The 19,543-nt window shown below is 42.9% G+C and overlaps 1 long non-coding RNA gene across 2 annotated transcripts in view; it reads left to right on the top strand.

The window, feature by feature from the left end:
• LOC131737352 (uncharacterized) overlaps positions 1–19,543 on the top strand; it is a 65,936-nt gene that overhangs the window by 35,290 nt on the left and 11,103 nt on the right. For both annotated transcript variants that reach the window (XR_009328972.1, XR_009328973.1), the window contains exons 2-3: positions 17,397–17,503; positions 17,753–17,870. This is a non-coding gene — a long non-coding RNA (uncharacterized LOC131737352). The remainder of the gene's footprint in view (positions 1–17,396; positions 17,504–17,752; positions 17,871–19,543) is intronic.

Consider the following 19,543-nt stretch of genomic DNA (forward strand, 5'->3'; position numbering starts at 1 on the left):
ATAAAATCGAGCCAATATTCGTTCCCGAGTCTTTTCGATCCCTAAATGGCCCAAACAGGGGACATCGTGAGCCAACCGCATGATCTCACGTCGAAAAGACTGGGGAACAAGTAATTGTGTTACAATCTGACTTGTGTTCGTGGCTTGGGATACTCTATATAGTAAATGCCCAAAAATAATGTTGTGGGGATATGTCAGCGGCCGGTTATCTTCTACATCCTTCCCCTCGAGACCGAACCTGCCCCCAGATGTGTACCAGCGAAGGATCGTTCTTTTGCTCCAATGCTAGGTCCACATCTCGGTACCAGAATTTCGGGATATCGAGCGGAGCTAAAGTAGCCTCAGCACTGGGGGTCTCAGTAACCTGCCCCCACAGATCACACTGAGTCCCAACCCACTTTCCCCTACATTTGATTGATTTAGCAGTATCCCACACCAAGCCCCAACCTTGTCTTATTAAAGTTCCTTCCCATTTTTCAACCCTTCGCTCTCTTTTTTTCGGGTGAAATTGGGAATGGAACAGGTTAGTGTGCAGCGGAAAAATATTCCCAATAGCTTCCCCTGCTGCTCCTATGGCCTTACCGGAGACTGGTTTTACCGTTTTATAAATCATACTATCAAAATGTGGCCAATGTCGACCCAAAATAACTGGATAGGGCAACTTTTCCACCACAGCCACGATTACATGGCAGGTATGACTTCCAATGGTCAAATCGAATTTGGTGAGGGGGTAGTCCTTGTTATCCCCATGAATGCAGGAAATGACCACATCCCTGCGTGACCACCAAGGTACCCCCTTCAACAGAGCTTTCAAAATTAAGGTTTGCCCACACCCTGAGTCCACTAATGCGTGGGTGCTTACATCACCAACCTGTACATCAACAATGCAAGGCCCCTCCCAATCATTACCCCTGGACTTACCTGGTGCTGTTAGAACACAATGGGAGGCCATGCCACACTCCATTGCTGCTGGGCAATTCCTTGCCAGGTGGCCGACCTCCTGGCACCAGTAACAAGTGGGGCGAAAGGGTGCCCACGGAGCTTGCGTGTCCCACTGCCGATTTGACAATGGGGAGGGGTGCTCTACTCTTACCCCGCTGGGGGTCGCCCTCGGTCTCCATTGTGTTGGAGGGAGGCTGCCCATGGGGTGACGCTGTAGTGCTGGTCCGGGGGTGGTGGTGGTGAGGTATGGTGGAGGTCCCGCCGCCCGGGGCTTGCTGGAGGCTGGAGCCGGGGTGGCAACCGCTGGAGAGGAAGGCAGGGCATCCTCGAACCCTTCAGCCAATCTGACTGCTGCATCCAGCGTGGTGGGACGGTGGTGGCTGACCCAGTTTTGCGTGTCTGGCCCCAGCACCTTTATGAATTGTTTGATTGCTATCAGTTCAGTCACTTTTTCAGCGCTATTGGTGCCGGGGCAGAGCCACTGGGTCACATGGTCCACCAGTTGTTGCGCCACCACGCGAGGTCGCTGGTATTCCCGGAACTGACGGCGGTGCGTTTCTTCAGTGATATCAAGTCGCTGGAGAATGGCCTACCTCACCCGATCATAATTCTGGGCGTCTTCGTCGGTCAGGGCTCGGTAGGCTGCCTGGGCCTCCCCAATCAAGTTGGGTCCCAGCTGGACAGCCCACCAATCCCGAGGCCACTGGGCTGCCGTTGCCTGCCTTTCAAAAGTAACTAAATAGGCCTCGGGATCATCCTCCAGCAACATTTTTACTACCTTTATCCGCGGTAGGGGCACCATTGGTTCGGCCGCCGGTTCTCTCCCCCGATTGGCTTCCAGGAACATAGCGTGCATTCTCTCCATCATAGCTGCCATACCCTCCTGATGTCTTTGCTCCTGCGCCTCCAATATTTCTCCCAATACGGTGGCGTCCATGACGAAACCCTCTTCTGACTCCAGTTGTGATGGATTAGAGTGGTGTATTGAATAAATAAACAGTCCCGAAACAGTATTTCTCCCAAAACGACTGTGTTTATTAAAATAAACCTCCCCTTTACCAACGATGGTATTTGGGGGGAACACAAAACCCAAACAGAAAGTGTCCACAATGAAATCCCGAGTGTCCTGTGCATGAGAGTGCTCTGTAATCCACACAGGGTGTGCTGATGTTTGTGAAGGGAAGGTAGTGCTCTGTGATCTGGAACTGGCTCTGTAGCTGCAGTCCTGCGCTCCTACTCCGCCTTTGAAAAACACAACAAACAACACGTAATCCGAGCTCCGGCTGGTGGCTCAGTTTCTCAGCGCAAGAGGAGGAACTGATGTAGCTGCTTCCCCTTTGTGCCCAGCAAACTCCTCCCTGCAGTCAACGCGTCGCCATGGTTTCTCCAATAGAGGGCTGCCCCGCAGCTGACTGCAATGGAATCGTCCTGAGTACTTGCAGCTACACGCCCCTCCTAATATGGTCACCTTCCGGTTTCCACCTACCACTGAGGTTGCGGATCGAGGAGGCAGCTTACCTTCCCCCTTACACAGCGCCCTTTCTAATCGGGAGGGAGATTTACAGCATCGATCCTTTCTCTCTCTATCACATGTACTCTATTATTTATTTAAAAACAACAACAACAACAACTACATTGTATTCATTGATTGAGTTTGTCAAGATTCTCATAAAACCAAGCTTGTTCAAATTTAAATTCTAAAGTGCTAGCTGATCATTCTTATTATCTATACTAAAGGGCAGTTGAAATGACATATGCTGCTTTTTAATGCTAAAGTGGTGACCTGTGATTTAGCAGTAAAAACATATATAAATATGCTTCCATATGGCATGCTGTTTTAACTATATAGGCATGCAATGTATTCTGACCTCTTACGAATTTGTGCTGAGGCTGGTTAGTGATGTTTTGCAGGATTGATATACATATGTTTATGCTGTACTGTAGTTTCTTTGTGGAGTTTGGTTGGTATTTACCTCAGAAAAGTACAAAACTGATATAAACTTATATTTCACATTTATGGTTTATTATATTATCCCTTTCAAATCCATATTATTTGTTTATTTAGCAGACGCCTTTATCCAAAGCGACTTACAGAGACTAGGGTGTGTGAACTATGCATCAGCTGCAGAGTCACTTACAACTACATCTCACCCAAAAGACGGAGCACAAGGAGGTGAAGTGACTTGCTCAGGGTCACACAATGAGTCAGTGGCTGAGTTGGGATTTAAACCGGGGACCTCCTAGTTACGAGCCCTTTTCTTTAACCACTGGACCACACAGCCTCCTGTATTACATTATACAGCATCACATCACAAACAAAAGTAATGTTATTGTGCATGCTGTAGGTTCATGTAGTCTGTTTTCTCTGGTATATGGATGCATTCCCACAGGAAACATTGGTATATGTTGAAGCTTGCAGAAATATATTAAGATTCATGCATAGGATCTATCGATGCATTGTATCTAAATCAAGCATAACATTTTGAGCTCTCTTGGTGTTAAATGTATGAGGTAACAATCTTCAAACTCTGAATGTGTTTGTCACTGTCAACATTCATCCACATGATTCATTTTGCCAGCAGCTGAAACAAACTCCTTACCGGAGCCAAAACAAGCACAAGCAAGCCCTATAGGCCATTTGTGATTGGCTGCATTTTAATAGCTTTATTTCCTTTGACGTAGTGGTATTAGATTGGGCTTAGTTAATTCCACACAAGCACGCACACACACGCACACACACACACACACATACACACACACTGGGAGGAAAACACACCACACACACCCCAACTGATACACAAAATTCAGAACTCATGTCAGAAACTGTGACTAGTACCTCAATAGCTGATGTACAGTACTGTGCAAAAGTTTTAGGCAGGTGTGAAAGAATGCTGTAAAGTAAGAATGCTTTCAAAAATAGACATGTTAATAGTTTATATTTATCAATTAACAAAATGCAAAGTGAGTGAACAGAAGAAAAATCTACATCAAATCAATATTTGGTGTGACCACCCTTTGCCTTCAAAACAGCATCAATTCTTCTAGGTACACTTGCACACAGTTTTTGAAGGAACTCGGCAGGTAGGTTGGCCCAAACATCTTGGAGAACTAACCACAGTTCTTCTGTGGATTTAGGCAGCCTCAGTTGCTTCTCTCTCTTCAGACTCGATGATGTTGAGATCAGGGCTCTGTGGGGGCCATACCATCACTTCCAGGACTCCTTGTTCTTCTTTACGCTGAAGATAGTTCTTAATGACTTTCGCTGTATGTTTGGGGTCGTTGTCATGCTGCAGAATAAATTTGGGGCCAATCAGATGCCTCCCTGATGGTATTACATGATGGATAAGTATCTGCCTGTACTTCTCAGCATTGAGGAGACCATTAATTCTGACCAAATCCCCAACTCCATTTGCAGAAATGCAGCCCCAAACTTGCAAGGAACCTCCACCATGCTTCACTGTTGCCTGCAGACACTCATTCGTGTAGCGCTCTCCAGCCCTTCGGTGAACAAACTGCCTTCTGCTACAGCCAAATATTTCAAATTTTGACTGATCAGTCCAGAGCACCTGCTGCCATTTTTCTGCACCCCAGTTCCTGTGTTTTCGTACATAGTTGAGTCGCTTATTTCCTTGGCCGACCACTGCGTCTACGGTCCTCAACGTTGCCCGTTTCTTTGTGCTTCTTCAAAAGAGCTTGGACAGCACATCTGGAAACCCCTGTCTGCCTTGAAATTTCTGCCTGGGAGAGACCTTGCTGATGCAGTATAACTACCTTGTGTCTTGTTGCTGTGCTCAGTCTTGCCATGGTGTATGACTTTTGACAATAAACTGTCTTCAGCAACCTCACCTTGTTAGCTGAGTTTGGCTGTTCCTCACCCAGTTTTATTCCTCCTACACAGCTGTTTCTGTTTCAGTTAATGATTGTGTTTCAACCTACATATTGAACTGATGATCATTAGCACCTGTTTGGTATAACTGTTTAATCATACACCTGACTATATGCCTACAAAATCCCTGACTTTGTGCAAGTGTACCTAGAAGAATTGATGCTGTTTTGAAGGCAAAGGGTGGTCACACCAAATATGGATTTGATTTAGATTTTTCTTCTGTTCACTCACTTTGCATTTAGTTAATTGATAAATATAATCTATTAACATGTCTATTTTTGAAAGCATTCTTACTTTACAGCATTTTTTCACACCTGCCTAAAACTTTTGCACAGTGTATGTCTAATAGAGTATTAATAAAATAATAACTGAATCCAGCTTACAAATGAGTACGTTGTAGTGTTGAGAAGGTATGCTAGTAATAATAATAATAATAATAATAATAATAATAATAATAATAATAATAATAATAGATCACTTATATACAAGAATCGTCCTCCTAAACTCAGTGGGCTATGTGATGTCATGGCAGTGGTGATAACTCAGGACATTGCTACAGTTCTCTATTTGTGTTAGATGTTTCTTATTTCCAATGACCTCATAGCCATGGTATAATCGCAATATGGCGCTCCAAGGTGAGTCTCTTTGTCGGGGATCCTCGCTTCTCTGGGCTTGGCGATATTGATTAATTATACACCTTCACAATCTTACATGACCTTCGTGGACCTCATTGTTTATTCGGAAGCACACAGATAACTCACAGCAGTCTTCTTAACTTGATTGAAGCTGTCAGACAAGAGTGCTGCAGCAAAGATATTTTTGATAAGCTATTGTCTAATGATGACAAGATTGATAAATCAGGCACTAACAAGGTACAGAGCACAGGTGAACTAGATTTGGCGTTTCAAAAAGGTAATCTGAGTTCTGACACATTCTCAACCTGAACAATAAATGCAAACACATTCTCCTGTGTTCTGCTCCTGGTTCTAAAATAAAGGGTATGTAATTGTTGATACATTTTTTATGATGTGTTGGTCTTTCCAGAGTCCTCTTGTTAACTTCAGATACACTGACTTGAATCACCTGCTAGTACAGTATTCAGTTAAGGGCAATGGATTATGGGGTTTACAGTGTCCAAGCAACAGCGGGACACAGATAAACTTCTATGCATTATGTAAAGATGCATGCCATGTTGTAATGTGCCATGTTTTCAGGTAGCATACAAATTGAATACAAAATGACAGGTAGGGGCTGTGTGGTGAGTCATACAGCGCAGGTTTGCGTCCTGGCTGTGTAAAGTAGGCTGGTCTTCGCGGGGACTCCACAGGGAGCATCGCATTGGCTCTGACGCTCCCGTGGGTTAGGGTGGCAAAACCGGCAGCAACTGTTTCTCTTCATCATGCTACAGTGAACCCTGCTGGCCAGGCTCCCATTGAGCTCAAAGGCGGACACCTGTAGGCCTTTGTCCTCCAGGTTAATCTAATATAATATCTTTATTTTTATATAGAGGCTTTCATAGTGGACCACCATCACAAAGCGCTTCACAGCACTGTCCGCAAACAAACTGTATCTTCACATTAGGGGTGAAAAAGGAAGCTGGCTTGGTCGTGGGATCTGAGGACACTGAACCTTCGGGTCTCCTGAGCTGTGTGGGGAATTGCTGCGGTGAGGAGAAATGCGATTGGGCATTCCAAATTGGGAGAAAATCAGGGGAAGAATAATAATTGGACACACGAAATGTATTTAAAAAATAAAAATAAAATAACCTGTGGCAAATGATCTCCTGTCCTGCAATATAATGAGAAAAGATGTCAACATGCTAGCCTTAGCAGTGCTGACTTTCATGATGCCCACACTGAACATCAAGCAACCACAGGCTTCCTCTATATGTTCATTCTCATGGACACTTACCAGTGCTCTTGATCATTTCCAGCTTCATTTCATCTCAGCTGCTATTACATTATGGTTAATGTAAAATCTCCTTGTCCCTCCTTAATTATCATGTGCCTTTTATACACCCCCCTCCCCTCTCTCTGCCAGCATTGAAGACAGAATAACAGTTATTCACTATGACATGATTTCTATTAATCCCCCTCTTTGATCTGAAAAACAGACCAGTTTGATCTGACAAAAAGTTTAAGTGTACGGTACAGTGGATGGAACCCAGTGATTTTGGTTTTGTGGGTTTTTACAGTTATATTTTCCAGATTTATTTTCAGGTTGGGTAGCCTTGCCAAAAGTTGATCAAGTTCATCCCCATATAGGACTAACATCTGCCAATTAGATTTACTCAGGAAGGTATGAAATTCAGTCTAACCCATGTATGTGAATGGCTATTTTGTTTCAGTCAGGAAAACTCATGCGATAGAAAGAACAATATTTATTAAAGCTTAGACAAGACAATTCTACTGATACATATTTTTCATTACATCTCTGGCATTTGGCCTCGCCCTTCGAGGTACCCCTGACATAATTTAGTTTGCTGATAGTGGAGAGGCTGACTTTAGGGAAGCCATGGGCAGGGGGCATGATAGCTGCCCTCCACGTTTGACGAAATGGCTGGTGAGCAGAAGGTGAACTCTGACGTACAGCGGGGACGAATGAATTGAGGTAAGATATAAAGCCCTTTCTAGTTGATCACTGGACGTGCTGTTTATAGAATCATGAATGAGATACCAGCCATTTGACTGACTAATGTGTGGTAATGGTAATGGAGCCACCACTTTGCTGAATCATTTGCATTGGAAACAGTTTCAAATCATATCTAAGTCAACAATGCATACATATCAACGTTTTAGCAGTGCTATCAGTATGTTTCACTTTCTTTTGGCTTACAGAAATGAACATGCCTTTTTTCTAAACGTATTTGGTAAGGCTTTAAAATATGTGTCAGTGTGCCAGTGTCTCGTCACTGGCTTCTCGGATGCATGCGTGTTTCTGCAGAAGAGAAACAGATGCTCCGTCTAAAGGCCGGTTTACACTCCATCGCTCGACTAAAAGCTCAGTTACAGCCGGCTGTCGCTCTATTATCAACTGATCAACACAATTCCATCGTCCAGCAGCACACTATAAAGGCACAGCGACTCTGAAGTTCCACTTGACCCGTGAAGTATTTGAGCAGAAATGGAAGATGAAGCACTTCAGTTAGTTTTTACTTCTAAGAAGACAAATACTATTTAGCTTAGAGGCTCCAAGACCTTTTAAATAATGTGTTCCTACACTTGAACATACCTAACCACCAACAAGTAAAAACAAAATAGGAACATCCTATTATTTAGTTTGTTTTACCGTTATGATGACAAAAAGCTGAGCTAGCTGAAAACAGGACTGCTGCTACAATAATGTCAGAAAACGATTAGAAGCAACAATTGTTAACAGATCATATATAATATACATATAAAATAAAAGATTTGTTATAGTCTAGGCTTACCTATTTTGCTACTTGGTGCTACAGACTAAACGGTCATTTTAATTTCACTTTGATGTGCTACAGTAATTTAAATATATAGCTTTAACTTGACTTGTAAATGTCAAAAACAAACTGGCATATTACTACCATGTCATACTTACAATATTTTGTCAAATATCCTTACCATGATACCCAGGTCATTAACAGTTTGTAATTATTTTTACAGTCTCTGTCAGTCTAGCCACACACAGTAAACATTTATTCTACGGTCTGAAATGCAGGCTTGTGTACAAATATACCAATGAAGCAGGAAAACAAATATATTTGCTTTTCTGCTTCATCAAGAGCCTGAAGCTGGTAAAACCTGAAATGTCTCAAACTGCAATGCAAGGAGTGTCTTACTTACATCCCTGCACTAGAATATGTAAATGTATTCTGACATCTGGTATTATACAATATGCGTGTTCTAGGCAGATTACAAAAAAGGCTCACTGGGGTTGTTATTTGTTGTGCTCTGGTGTTCCGCTTCGTTATGAATTCATGTGGATTTTATTTGCGCTGTATTGCAATGTAGCTCTCATTCTGTTATTTTTATTGACTGCATTCTAGAACAAAACACTTGTATGTAGTTGGTAGGTCGGTAGCGAGATTAGATAGATAGACAGATATAGCGTTTGATAAATCATTTGATTTCAAAGCTTGTTTATTCGTTACCTTCCATTTATAATTACATTGTATTGTCCTATAGTTCCGCACTGTGGTTGTTGAAAATTATTTGAACATATATTAAGATATAACAGTGCGATGACATTATGTGCTGGTCAAAAGAAACACAATCTTGAAGCCTTTCATTTGACCTGCGTGTATAATACCCTCTTTTTTCTGCTGATCTTTATAATCTGCTTCATGTACTGCACAGATGCAGGGATAGGCAGTAATTATACTGAGCAGCTTCTCACCGTTCTATCACCTAGCAACAAGGTCAGCGACGAGGTCAAAGTACTAAGACACAGTCACCTTGTGTAAACTGGGGTCGCTCTTAAAGTGTGGAGCGCAATTTTTGCCAAAACTATTCATCAATTCATCAATTAATTTGTCAGTTCAGCATAAATTCGTAAATGAATTAGGCAATTCATCAATTAATTCACCGATAGCTCAGAATTAAAATTGGCAAAAATGAAATTGTACTCTTTGTAATCATTGTAAAGGGTCAAGGTAATCTTCGTGTTCTTTTTAATACTTTTGACAAGATCTCGTCTTGCATGCCCAAGACCTCTGATTCTAACCCTGATCGCTGTGAGGAGTTTGCCTTATTCTTCAGCAAAAAAGTTGAAATTATAAGGGCATCATTTCCATCAGCAATTAACATCACCGATGCATATATATATTGTCTGATCTCACTATCTCTGTTCTTTCAGATTTCTCGACTGTCTCTTCCACAGATACACATGTGTCAGTAAGGCCTGTGCTATTGACCTGGGCCCCACTAGTACTGTTAAACTTTGCGCTGATACTCTGTCCCCTTCCATTATTAATATAATTAATCTGTCACTTCTCAAAGGCTGTGTCCCTATTGCACTAAAACAAGGCATTGTTAAACCAATTGGTTGGAAACTTTCGTCCTATATCTAATCTCCCTTTTCTGGTTAAGCTGCTTGAGTGAGCTGTTGCCGGCCAGTTGCTCTCTCATCTCTCACAAAATAATATAATGGAAAAATGTCAACCTGGGTTTAGAACGTCACACAGTACTGAAACTGCGATGGTTAGGCTTGTTAATGACCTTCTTAATGCTGACGAGGGTGCTCTCTCAGTACTGGTTCTTTTAGACCTTACTGCTAAGTTTGACACCATCTACCATCAGAATATCCTGAAGCATCTTGAAAATCTGGTAAATGTGAGGGGGCTGCTCTGGCATGTTTCCGCTCATATTTATTGGGCAGACATCAATATGTGTCTTACGCTGGCTATAATTCCTCTCATGCCCGCCTTGTTCATGGAGTTCCGCAGGGTTCTGTCCCTGGACCTCTCCTTTTTAACATGCATATACTGCCATTGGGTGGAGTCAACTTCCAGGAGTCCAGATTTATTTAAAAATGAATTCCAATACTGAAGCAGTTTTATCTGCTTGTTTGGCAGATGTACAAGCTGGGATGATTTTCTGACATTAAATGCAAGTAAACCTGAGTTGTTGATAATGGGATCTAAAACCAGTTCTGTTCTTTTTCTATGTTTTCTTGCTCTTTTGGTGATTTCACTGTTGGCGCCTCTTTGGTTGTCCACTGTTTAGCTGTACATCTAGACCCTGGGCTATCATTTGAAAACCATATTTCTACTGTGGTAAAGGTAGGGTTTTATCACCTAAGTAAATTTGCAGTTTGTCGTTTTCTGTCTCCTAGGGATGCAGAGATCCTCATACATGCCTTTGTAACCTCTCGATTGGATTTCTGCAATGCTCTTTTTGCTGGTCTTCGTACTCGTTCTCTGAATCGTCTTCAGATGGTGCAAAGGGTCTTGACAGGCACTAGGTGGACTGAACACATCACCCCTGTCCTTATGCGCCTGCATTGGCTTCCTGCTTATTCTCGTGTTGCCTTCAAGATTCTGTTGCTGACATACAAGGCTTTGCATGGTCAGGGTCCTAGTTACATTATGGACCTTCTCAGCCCTTACATCCCTGGAAGACAACTCAGATTGTCAAACTCTGGACTTCTAAAGCCTTTGGTTCCAAGGTGTTCCTCTTGGTGGGCGTAGTTTTAGCTGTGTTGCCCCTTCTCCCTGGAACTCTCTGTCTGGCTGCATTCAGGACTCCACATCAGTGTTGAATTTTAAATCCACTCTTAAGACACATTGGGCAGGATTTTCAAAAGGTCTTAAATGACGACTCCAGTGTTAATCAAGAAATAGGTATTCAGCATTGATTTGTGCATATTTCGTTATTAAATAATCGTCCTAATGTGATTTCCGAAATTATGTTGATTTACAAAATAATGTTAATATCTTAATGAGCAGTGTTTCTTGTGACTTTCTTTTGTTTGCATGGGAATTTAAAAGCAAATTTGTGTTAATTGTCATAATTTATCAGGAGTTAATTTGCACTTGGAAAAAGAGGGTTTTAATTAATGAAAGAGCTGATGATACAGAGAGCGAGTGTACAGGACCAAGATTGATGTTTTTTTTTTTTTAATTTAGTCGTTGCCAATTATTTTTATTATTTTCACCCAATTTGGAATGGCCAATTATTTTTTAAGCTCAGCTCACCGCTACCACCCCTGCGCTGACTCGGGAGGGCGAAGACGAACACACACTGTCCTCCGAAGCGTGTGCCGTCAGCCGACCACTTTTTTTCACACTGCGGACTCACCATGCAGCCACCCAAGAGCTACAGCGTCGGAGGACAACGCAGCTCTCGGGCAGCTTACAGGCAAGCTCGCAGGCGCCCGGCCAGACTACAGGGGTCACTGGTGCGCAGTGAGCCGAGGACCCCCTGTCCAACCTAACCCTCCCTCCCCCCTGTCCAACCTAACCCTCCCTCCCCCCGGGAGACGCTGGGCCAATTGAGCGACGCCCCCTGGGAGCTCCCATCCTCGGTCAACAAAGGAATAGCCTCGACTCGAACTCGCGACGTCCAGACTATAGGACGCATCCGGCACTCTACGCAAGTGCTTTTACTGGATGCGCCACTCGGGAGCTCAAGATTAATTTCTTACAGACTACCTCGATAATTCAATATTTGTAGTTATGACAATATTTTAGCATTTTCTATACTGGTGATTATGAATGAGATTTATTCACTTATTTTAACCATTTGTAACCTTACGGAACATGTGTTGCATTGCTAAAATGATATACCGTTATTTGCACCCATTGTAATGTTACTACCAAGAAATTATCAATGCAACTGTAGCTAATTTGAATTCTGCATACATACGTTATATGACAGCTGACATCTACTGTAGATTTTATTTGAATTATGGAACTGAAATCTTGGTATAGAAAATGGCATATTAGACATTACAATAAAGTTTCCTTAGATGATTCCAATGCTTGGCTTTTAACACTTGTGTCTTATCCATACAAGAACGAAGAACAGGCGTCAAGAACACACAGCGATGCACTAGGAATGTGATCGAGATCATGGACATGGATTTTGCCTAAACGTATTTGTAATGTTGTCAGACTCCCCCCACACTTTATGTACAATGTACACTTTCACCTTCACATGCTTGTATCCATATAAAATGTTCCTATAATACTGTAAGACTTAAGTGTTCGATGGCTACGTCTAATCATGTTGAGTTTATTTATTGCGGAGGCGAGCAAAGAGTACCAGACTCATTTTAAAAGCTTAATAAATATATAATGAAGTGTTACATACATGGTACACATGGATAATAACTAACAACTACAAACACCAATGGCACTTGAAATGTATGTATTTATAGCCTACAATCGCACATACTAAAATACATACAAAAGGAAATGTCAACATAAGAAAATAAATTCCACCCAATATACATAGATGGCTTACGGTATTATTTTTTTATCTTTTTAACCAAAAAAAAAGATTGCAAACTTCACATTAAAAGAGTTGTATATTCTAAGCTGTGGCAAAATATCCCCCTGAAAGAGGGAAATGACTAGTGGGGTTTAATTTAATTTAATTTTTTTTAATCTGTGCTGTCTGATTTCTACCCACACGCCAGATAATCGAAAATCAGCATTTTATAAGTGAAGTGTTCTAAATAAATGTACATTCTGCATGACAAAATGCACAATTTCAAATGAAGTTTACAAATTATACATAACATAGATATTTTTATTTCCATGTGGCTGCTGCTCGCTGGTGGGAGAGCCGCCTTCCTGTACGCAAGTTTCCGTAACAGCGAATTCTGCTTCCATTCGTTTTTCTTGATCTCATTAAAATGCATTTTGATTAACGAGTTCCCCTTATCTAGTCGTTGAGACAGGAAGTGATGTAGGTGACCTGCAACAATTAAGCTTTTTAACGAGAAATGCGTTCATTAACAACCTCATCGACTCAATTTCAAAGCATTAACGGATTGATTTAATTAACACATTTAATTTAAAAATCCCTTGCTACTAAAGCTGTCGTTACTATACCACGAGTTTTATACAATAACACTGGTGTATGAACATCCTGCCCATTTGTTCTCGGCAGCCTTTTTACACTGATCCTGTGGACTTGTTCTTAAAACTTTTTTTTATGTTTTTGCAATTGTTGTTTTTATGATCTTAGGAATTGGATTTTACCTGTTTTTAAAGTATTTTTGAATTGACTGTTTATTGTTAGTTTGGTTTTATTATTATTGTTATCACTATGTTCCTGATTTTGTTTTTTCATATTATGCAGCACCCTGAGAGACCTTGGTGTGAAAGGTGCTGTATTAAATTATTATTATTATTATTATTATTATTATTATTATTATTATTATTATTATTATTATTATTATTATTATTAATTCATCAGTTCGTGCAGCAACCATTTCTAACCAATTGAAGCAGGTGCTAAAATTGCAACCAATGAGAATCCAGTCTCAAGCAAAACTGCTTCAGCCAATAACCTTGCAGCTTACTAGAAAAGGCGTTTCAATCACCTCAGACAGTAGCCAAAAAAAAGCCCATGCAAGGGATGGGGCTCAAAGATACGGCTTGGAGACCATACGGTGCGCCATGAGGTATGTGTGGCTGCAGCCCAAGACCCCTGCATCATCGGCTTGGATTTCCTGCGACAGACAGGCAGCCACCTGGACCTACATAGGGGGCTTCTTCGGCTCCTTGCACCAACTATCCCAGAGGAACAAGATCAATACCGGGGATGCAGCGCCAATCAAGCTGCGGCCCCGTCGACTACCACTGGCCTGGCAAGAAGCAGCAGAGAAGGTCTTGAGGGAGATGAGAGAAGCAGACCTCATCAAGCCGTCGGACAGCCCCAGGGCTGCACCCATTGTCGGTCCTGAAGAAGGATGGCGAGGACTCCTACCCCTTGCTGTGCATCGATGAGTCCTTGGACCTGAAATCTGGCTCCTCGTGGTTCAGCTTGCTGGAACTCCAGAGCAAGTACTGGCAGCTGGAGCTCACCCCAGCAGCCCAGCCCAAAACTGCCTTCTCCACCAGCCAGTTCAGGGTAATGCTGTTTGGACTATGCAACACTCCTGCAACATTTGATGACCTGCTGGTGCATGAGCCAACTTTCGAGGAAGCTCTGTGAAAGGAACTGACCCCCGGTCCAGCCCTCCCATTCCTACTCGACATGGATGCCAGCAATGAGGGGATTGGGGCTGTCCTGTCCCAGCTGTTGCCAGAAGGGGAGCGAGTGGTGGCCTATTTCAGCTGGCCCCTCAGTAAGGCCGAATGTCGGTATTATGTGACCCCAATGGAGCTACTCAGTTGTGGCAGCGGTCCACCATTTGATCTGGAGCGGCCCTAGCCGACTGCTGCAGCCTGCAGTATGCTCACCATGGTTACTGCGGCAGCAGGAGAAAGACCTAGAACTGCAACCGGTACTGCGCTGAATGGAGGACCACCAGTGGCCGCCCTGGGATGAGGTCACACTGTAGTCAGCAGCAATGAAGGGACTGTGGTGGCAACAGAGCAGCCTGGCTATCAAAGACAGAGTCCTGAAGCGGTGGTGGCAAGAACCAGCTGACTGGGAAGAAAGGCAGCAGGTGGTGGTGCCCGACACCCTGAAGACAGCAGAGCTCCAAGCCCACCACGGTACCCCGGTCTCGGGGCACTTCGGGGTCACCAATACCCTCCGGCAGATCCAGCAGGTGTTCTACTGGGGGCTCTGCTGCCAGGATATACTCGACTATTGCAGGCGCTGCAACGTGTGCACAGCGTGGAAGGCCGGTCCTGCATGTGGGGGTCGACATACTGGGGCCCTTTCTGCGCTCTGACTGGGAGAAAGTGGTCAGAAGCTTACGCCATTCCTGACCAGGCAGACCGTTGCTGAAGCCTTGCTGGAGGGCTTCTTCTGCCTCAGGAGCTGCATCCGGACCAGGGGCACAATTTCGAGTCACAGGTGTTCTCGTTGTTGTGCCAGTGCCTGGGCATTCACAAGCCCCGCACCACCCCACTACATCCCCAGAGCGATGTGCTGGTGGAGAGGTTTAACTGCACCCTCTCTGTCTAGCTTGCCATCATAACCGCCAACCACCAGCGGGATTGGGCCGTCCAGCTGCCCCTGGTGCTGCTGGCTTGCTGTTCTGCTGTGCAGGACTCCACCAGCTGTACCCCTGCTCTGTTATGCTGGGCCAGGAGCTTCGGACCATGGCTGAGTTGTTGTTTGCTGACCATCGGATGACCAGGGAGATACCACTGGCCCTGAGTATGCCAGGCAGCTGCAGGACCACCTGCAGAGTGTTCACCACTTTGCTCACAACCAGCTCCAGGTTGCGGGTATCCGCCAAAAGCGGAACTTAACGTTGGCACTTTTGTGCACGGGAGCTGGTCTGGGTCTACACCCCCTGCCGGAAGCAGGGCTGCTGCCCAAAACTGGACAGCACCTAGATACGGCCCTGCCAGGTGCTGGAGCGTGTGGTGGAGGTGGTGTACCGGGTCCAGTTGCCATCTAGTGGCTGGAAGGTGGTACTCCACTGAGAATGGCTGGCACATCCCTATTGGAAAATGCACATGTTTTAATTGTGATATAATTTCAATAATTGCTATAATAATATATTTTAATGTGTTTTAATGCATTTATGTATTTGAAATAAATCGAACCATGCTTAAAATACATACTCACGAACAGTCACATTAAAAACATATTTAAAGCATGATGAAGCATGTTAACAATGTATTAAACTCACGTCATGTTAAATCAAATTCATTATGAAAGTATACTTGAATTTCATTCAGCTTACCTGTATTTTCATGAACATATCACATTGCAGTAGGCTACACAAATACTGAATAGATTGAAACATCCAAACAAACACAAAAACTACATAACAGGTATAATATAGCCTATGATTGATTTGTTTTTCACGGATACATGCAATGAGTGCCACTCTCTATGATATGCTGCATTGTACATTTAATATAGACAGTTGTCTAATTTCGATTGACAGTTCCCACATACTGTAGACACTGATGACACCCACATCTCTGCATTTCTAACTCTCAATATACCTCTTCCAATGAAAGTCCACAATTAATAAAACCTTACACAAAAAACTAAATAAATAACAAAACTAAAGCAGAGAAAGTAGTAGCCTTACCGTAAAACGAGCATACATGTAATAAGAAAAACACTTATCGAAGCTGACAAAGGTAGTAGCCTATTCAAAATGGGATTTGCCTTATTAAAATACGACGAAAAGTCTTAAAGCGCTATTAGGTATGAAACTAGTCAAAAGACCGTTTTAAGACCATGCAAAGCATACCATAAAAATAAATGTATAAAAGAACACTACAAGTGTTATTCTGTAACACCCGTGCATGTTAATGAAAGACCCGGCTGCCACATAAACAAATGAGGAAGGTATTTTGAATGTGTATTTTGAAGCTGTATTTGTATATTAAAATTACTTTATGTCTGTGCAGCTGTGCAATAAATAGATATTGATGAACTTATGAATTCTTCTACCATCTTATCGTACATATTACAAAATCCTCTAACAAATCCGCAAACCCATAACCCTCAAACAATGGAACTAAAATCTCCCAAAAAAACCGTAGATCACAACTATGCAATTGCATTTAAATTTGATTTAATTACCTTAAAAACACAGACAGCTGCATTCGTTACTATAAAAAGAAGCGCAGTCTTTGCTGGAATTCTCGAATGAGCAAGCCATACAAAACAAGACAAACATGCCAAAGTACAAAATATTGTGGGTGCCGTGTGAGTTCTACACAGAAAACCCATTAAACTTGAAGTTACTGTAGCCAAAAATGAAGAATGCATTGCAGACGGTAGTATTGAAATCGATAACTTGTCTGATTTTATTGACGAGAATATTATTTTATGGCGCGTGAAAGGAGTTATCAAAAGATGCTCAGCGAAACTCTTAGACATATCAGGTATAGTATTGGTATTATCTATATTTTAAAATGATTTATGGTCTAGGGACTGGATTATTTTTATTTAATTTGGACTCTTGCTGTTTAATTTCCCCCTCCCCTTTGGTCATGCAGACACTAAAATGTACCTACTAAAGAAAAGGAATGAGATGGCGGAGAAAGGTTGCGACATTCCAGGCAGAAGTCTTTTACCTCAGGAACCTAGCGAACACCAATAGCGTGTACGGGTTTGTATGCATGTATATCTAGATAGTTTTTATTTTTTTTTAATTGCACCAAGACTCCGATTATGTAAGGCGTTTAACAATTTAACATGTTTTTCTGGTCATGTTAGGAGTCTGCTAAAAAAAAAAGACGGTCTTCTGAATAAAACTGATAAACTGCTATCACAAAAAAACTGAGAAACGACGTAAAACGTAAGTAGGCCTATAGATTAAATTGCTGAATATAATTTCTTATTTATTCAACAGTCCCCTCTGGAAAATCCTGACCATTCTTTAGACCAAACCGGTACTGCTTGAAGAGAACAAGTCTTTGAAAAAGGATAGCCTATCTTGCACCTTCAGCAGTTGCTTCAATCTGTAAAAAGTAAGTTGATTTTATAGATATTTTATGTTACAGGGCCTTGTTGTGGTCAATTTGTTTCGCTAATGCAAATGTTTATGTGTTTGTCATTCCACATCTTCCAATAAGTATCTTAAGACTTGAGAAGACTATTAAAAAAACCCAAGGTTTTACTGTAAGTAAAGCCTATAAATGGGATATTACAAAACTACTTTAGAAATGTCACACTCCATAGCAGTTATGCGACATACCCTGTCTGAAGATGTGGTATGTGAACTGCTAAACCTTTCTATCATTTCTATACTGTCCTCTTTATTATTATTATTTTATTATTTATTTCTTAGCAGACGCCCTTATCCAGGGCGACTTACAATCGTAAGCAAATGCATTTCAAGTGTTACAATACAAGTAATACAATAAGAGCAAGAAATACAATAATTTTTGTTCAAGTGTGACAAACCACAATTCAATAATACAGCAGATAATAGTGATAGTTACATCAGGATATGATTAAATAGTGATAGTTACATCAGGATGTGATTAAATACAAAGTACTACAGGTTAAACACTTGGCAGATTACAGTATTCTGAAGTACAGGATTAAATGCAGTAAAATAGGGGGCAGATAAGAGCAAAATAAAGCACATTTAAATGAAGGGTGATAGTGTCCCAGGATACAAACAGAGGAGTTCTACAGGTGCTGTTTGAAGAGATGAGTCTTAAGGAGGCGCCGGAATGTGGTCAGGGACTGGGCAGTCCTGACATCTGTAGGAAGGTCGTTCCACCACTGCGGAGCAAGGGTGGAGAAGGAGCGGGCTCGGGAGGCAGGGGAGCGTAGCGGAGGTAGAGCCAGTCTTCTAGTGCAGGCGGAGCGGAGAGGTCGAGTGGGGGTGTAGGGAGAGATGAGGGTCTGGAGGTAGCTGGGTACAGTCTGGTCAAGGCATCTGTAGGCTAGTACAAGAGTCTTGAACTGGATGCGAGCGGTGATCGGGAGCCAGTGGAGCGAGTGGAGTAGTTGAGTAGCGTGGGCGAAGCGAGGCAGAGAGAACACCAGGCGGGCAGCAGAGTTCTGGATGAGCTGGAGCGGACGGGTGGCGGACACAGGGAGGCCAGCCAGGAGGGAGTTGCAGTAGTCTAGGCGGGAGAGTACCAGGGCCTGGACCAGGAGCTGGGTAGCATAGTTGGTGAGGAAGGGTCGGATTCTTCGGATGTTGCTCAGGAAGAATCGGTAAGTGCGTGCCAGAGTGGAGATGTGCTGGGAATAAGAGAGGCAGGGGTCAAGGGTGACTCCAAGGTTCGTAGCGGAGGAAGAGGGAGAGAGTGTGGTAGATTCCAGAGGAACAGAGATAGAGAGATCAGAGGAGGGGGAGGAGGAGGGAAAGAAAAGGAGGTCAGATTTAGAGAGGTTGAGTTTGAGGTGATGCGAGTGCATCCAGGAGGAAATAGCAGACAGACAGGTAGAGATACGGGAGGAGATGGTGGAGTCAGAGGTGGGGAAGGAGAGGAAAATCTGAGCATCATCAGCATAGAAATGGTATGAGAAACCATAGGATGCGATGAGGGGGCCCAGGGAGCGGGTGTAGAGAGAGAACAGGAGAGGACCCAAGACTGACCCTTGGGGGACTCCAGTTAAGAGAGGGTGAGGTGTGGAGGTTGCTCCACGCCAGGTTACCTGGTAAGTGCGGTTGGAGAGGTAG

Source organism: Acipenser ruthenus, chromosome 6, assembly GCF_902713425.1.
Source record: "Acipenser ruthenus chromosome 6, fAciRut3.2 maternal haplotype, whole genome shotgun sequence".
NCBI lineage: Eukaryota > Metazoa > Chordata > Actinopteri > Acipenseriformes > Acipenseridae > Acipenser > Acipenser ruthenus.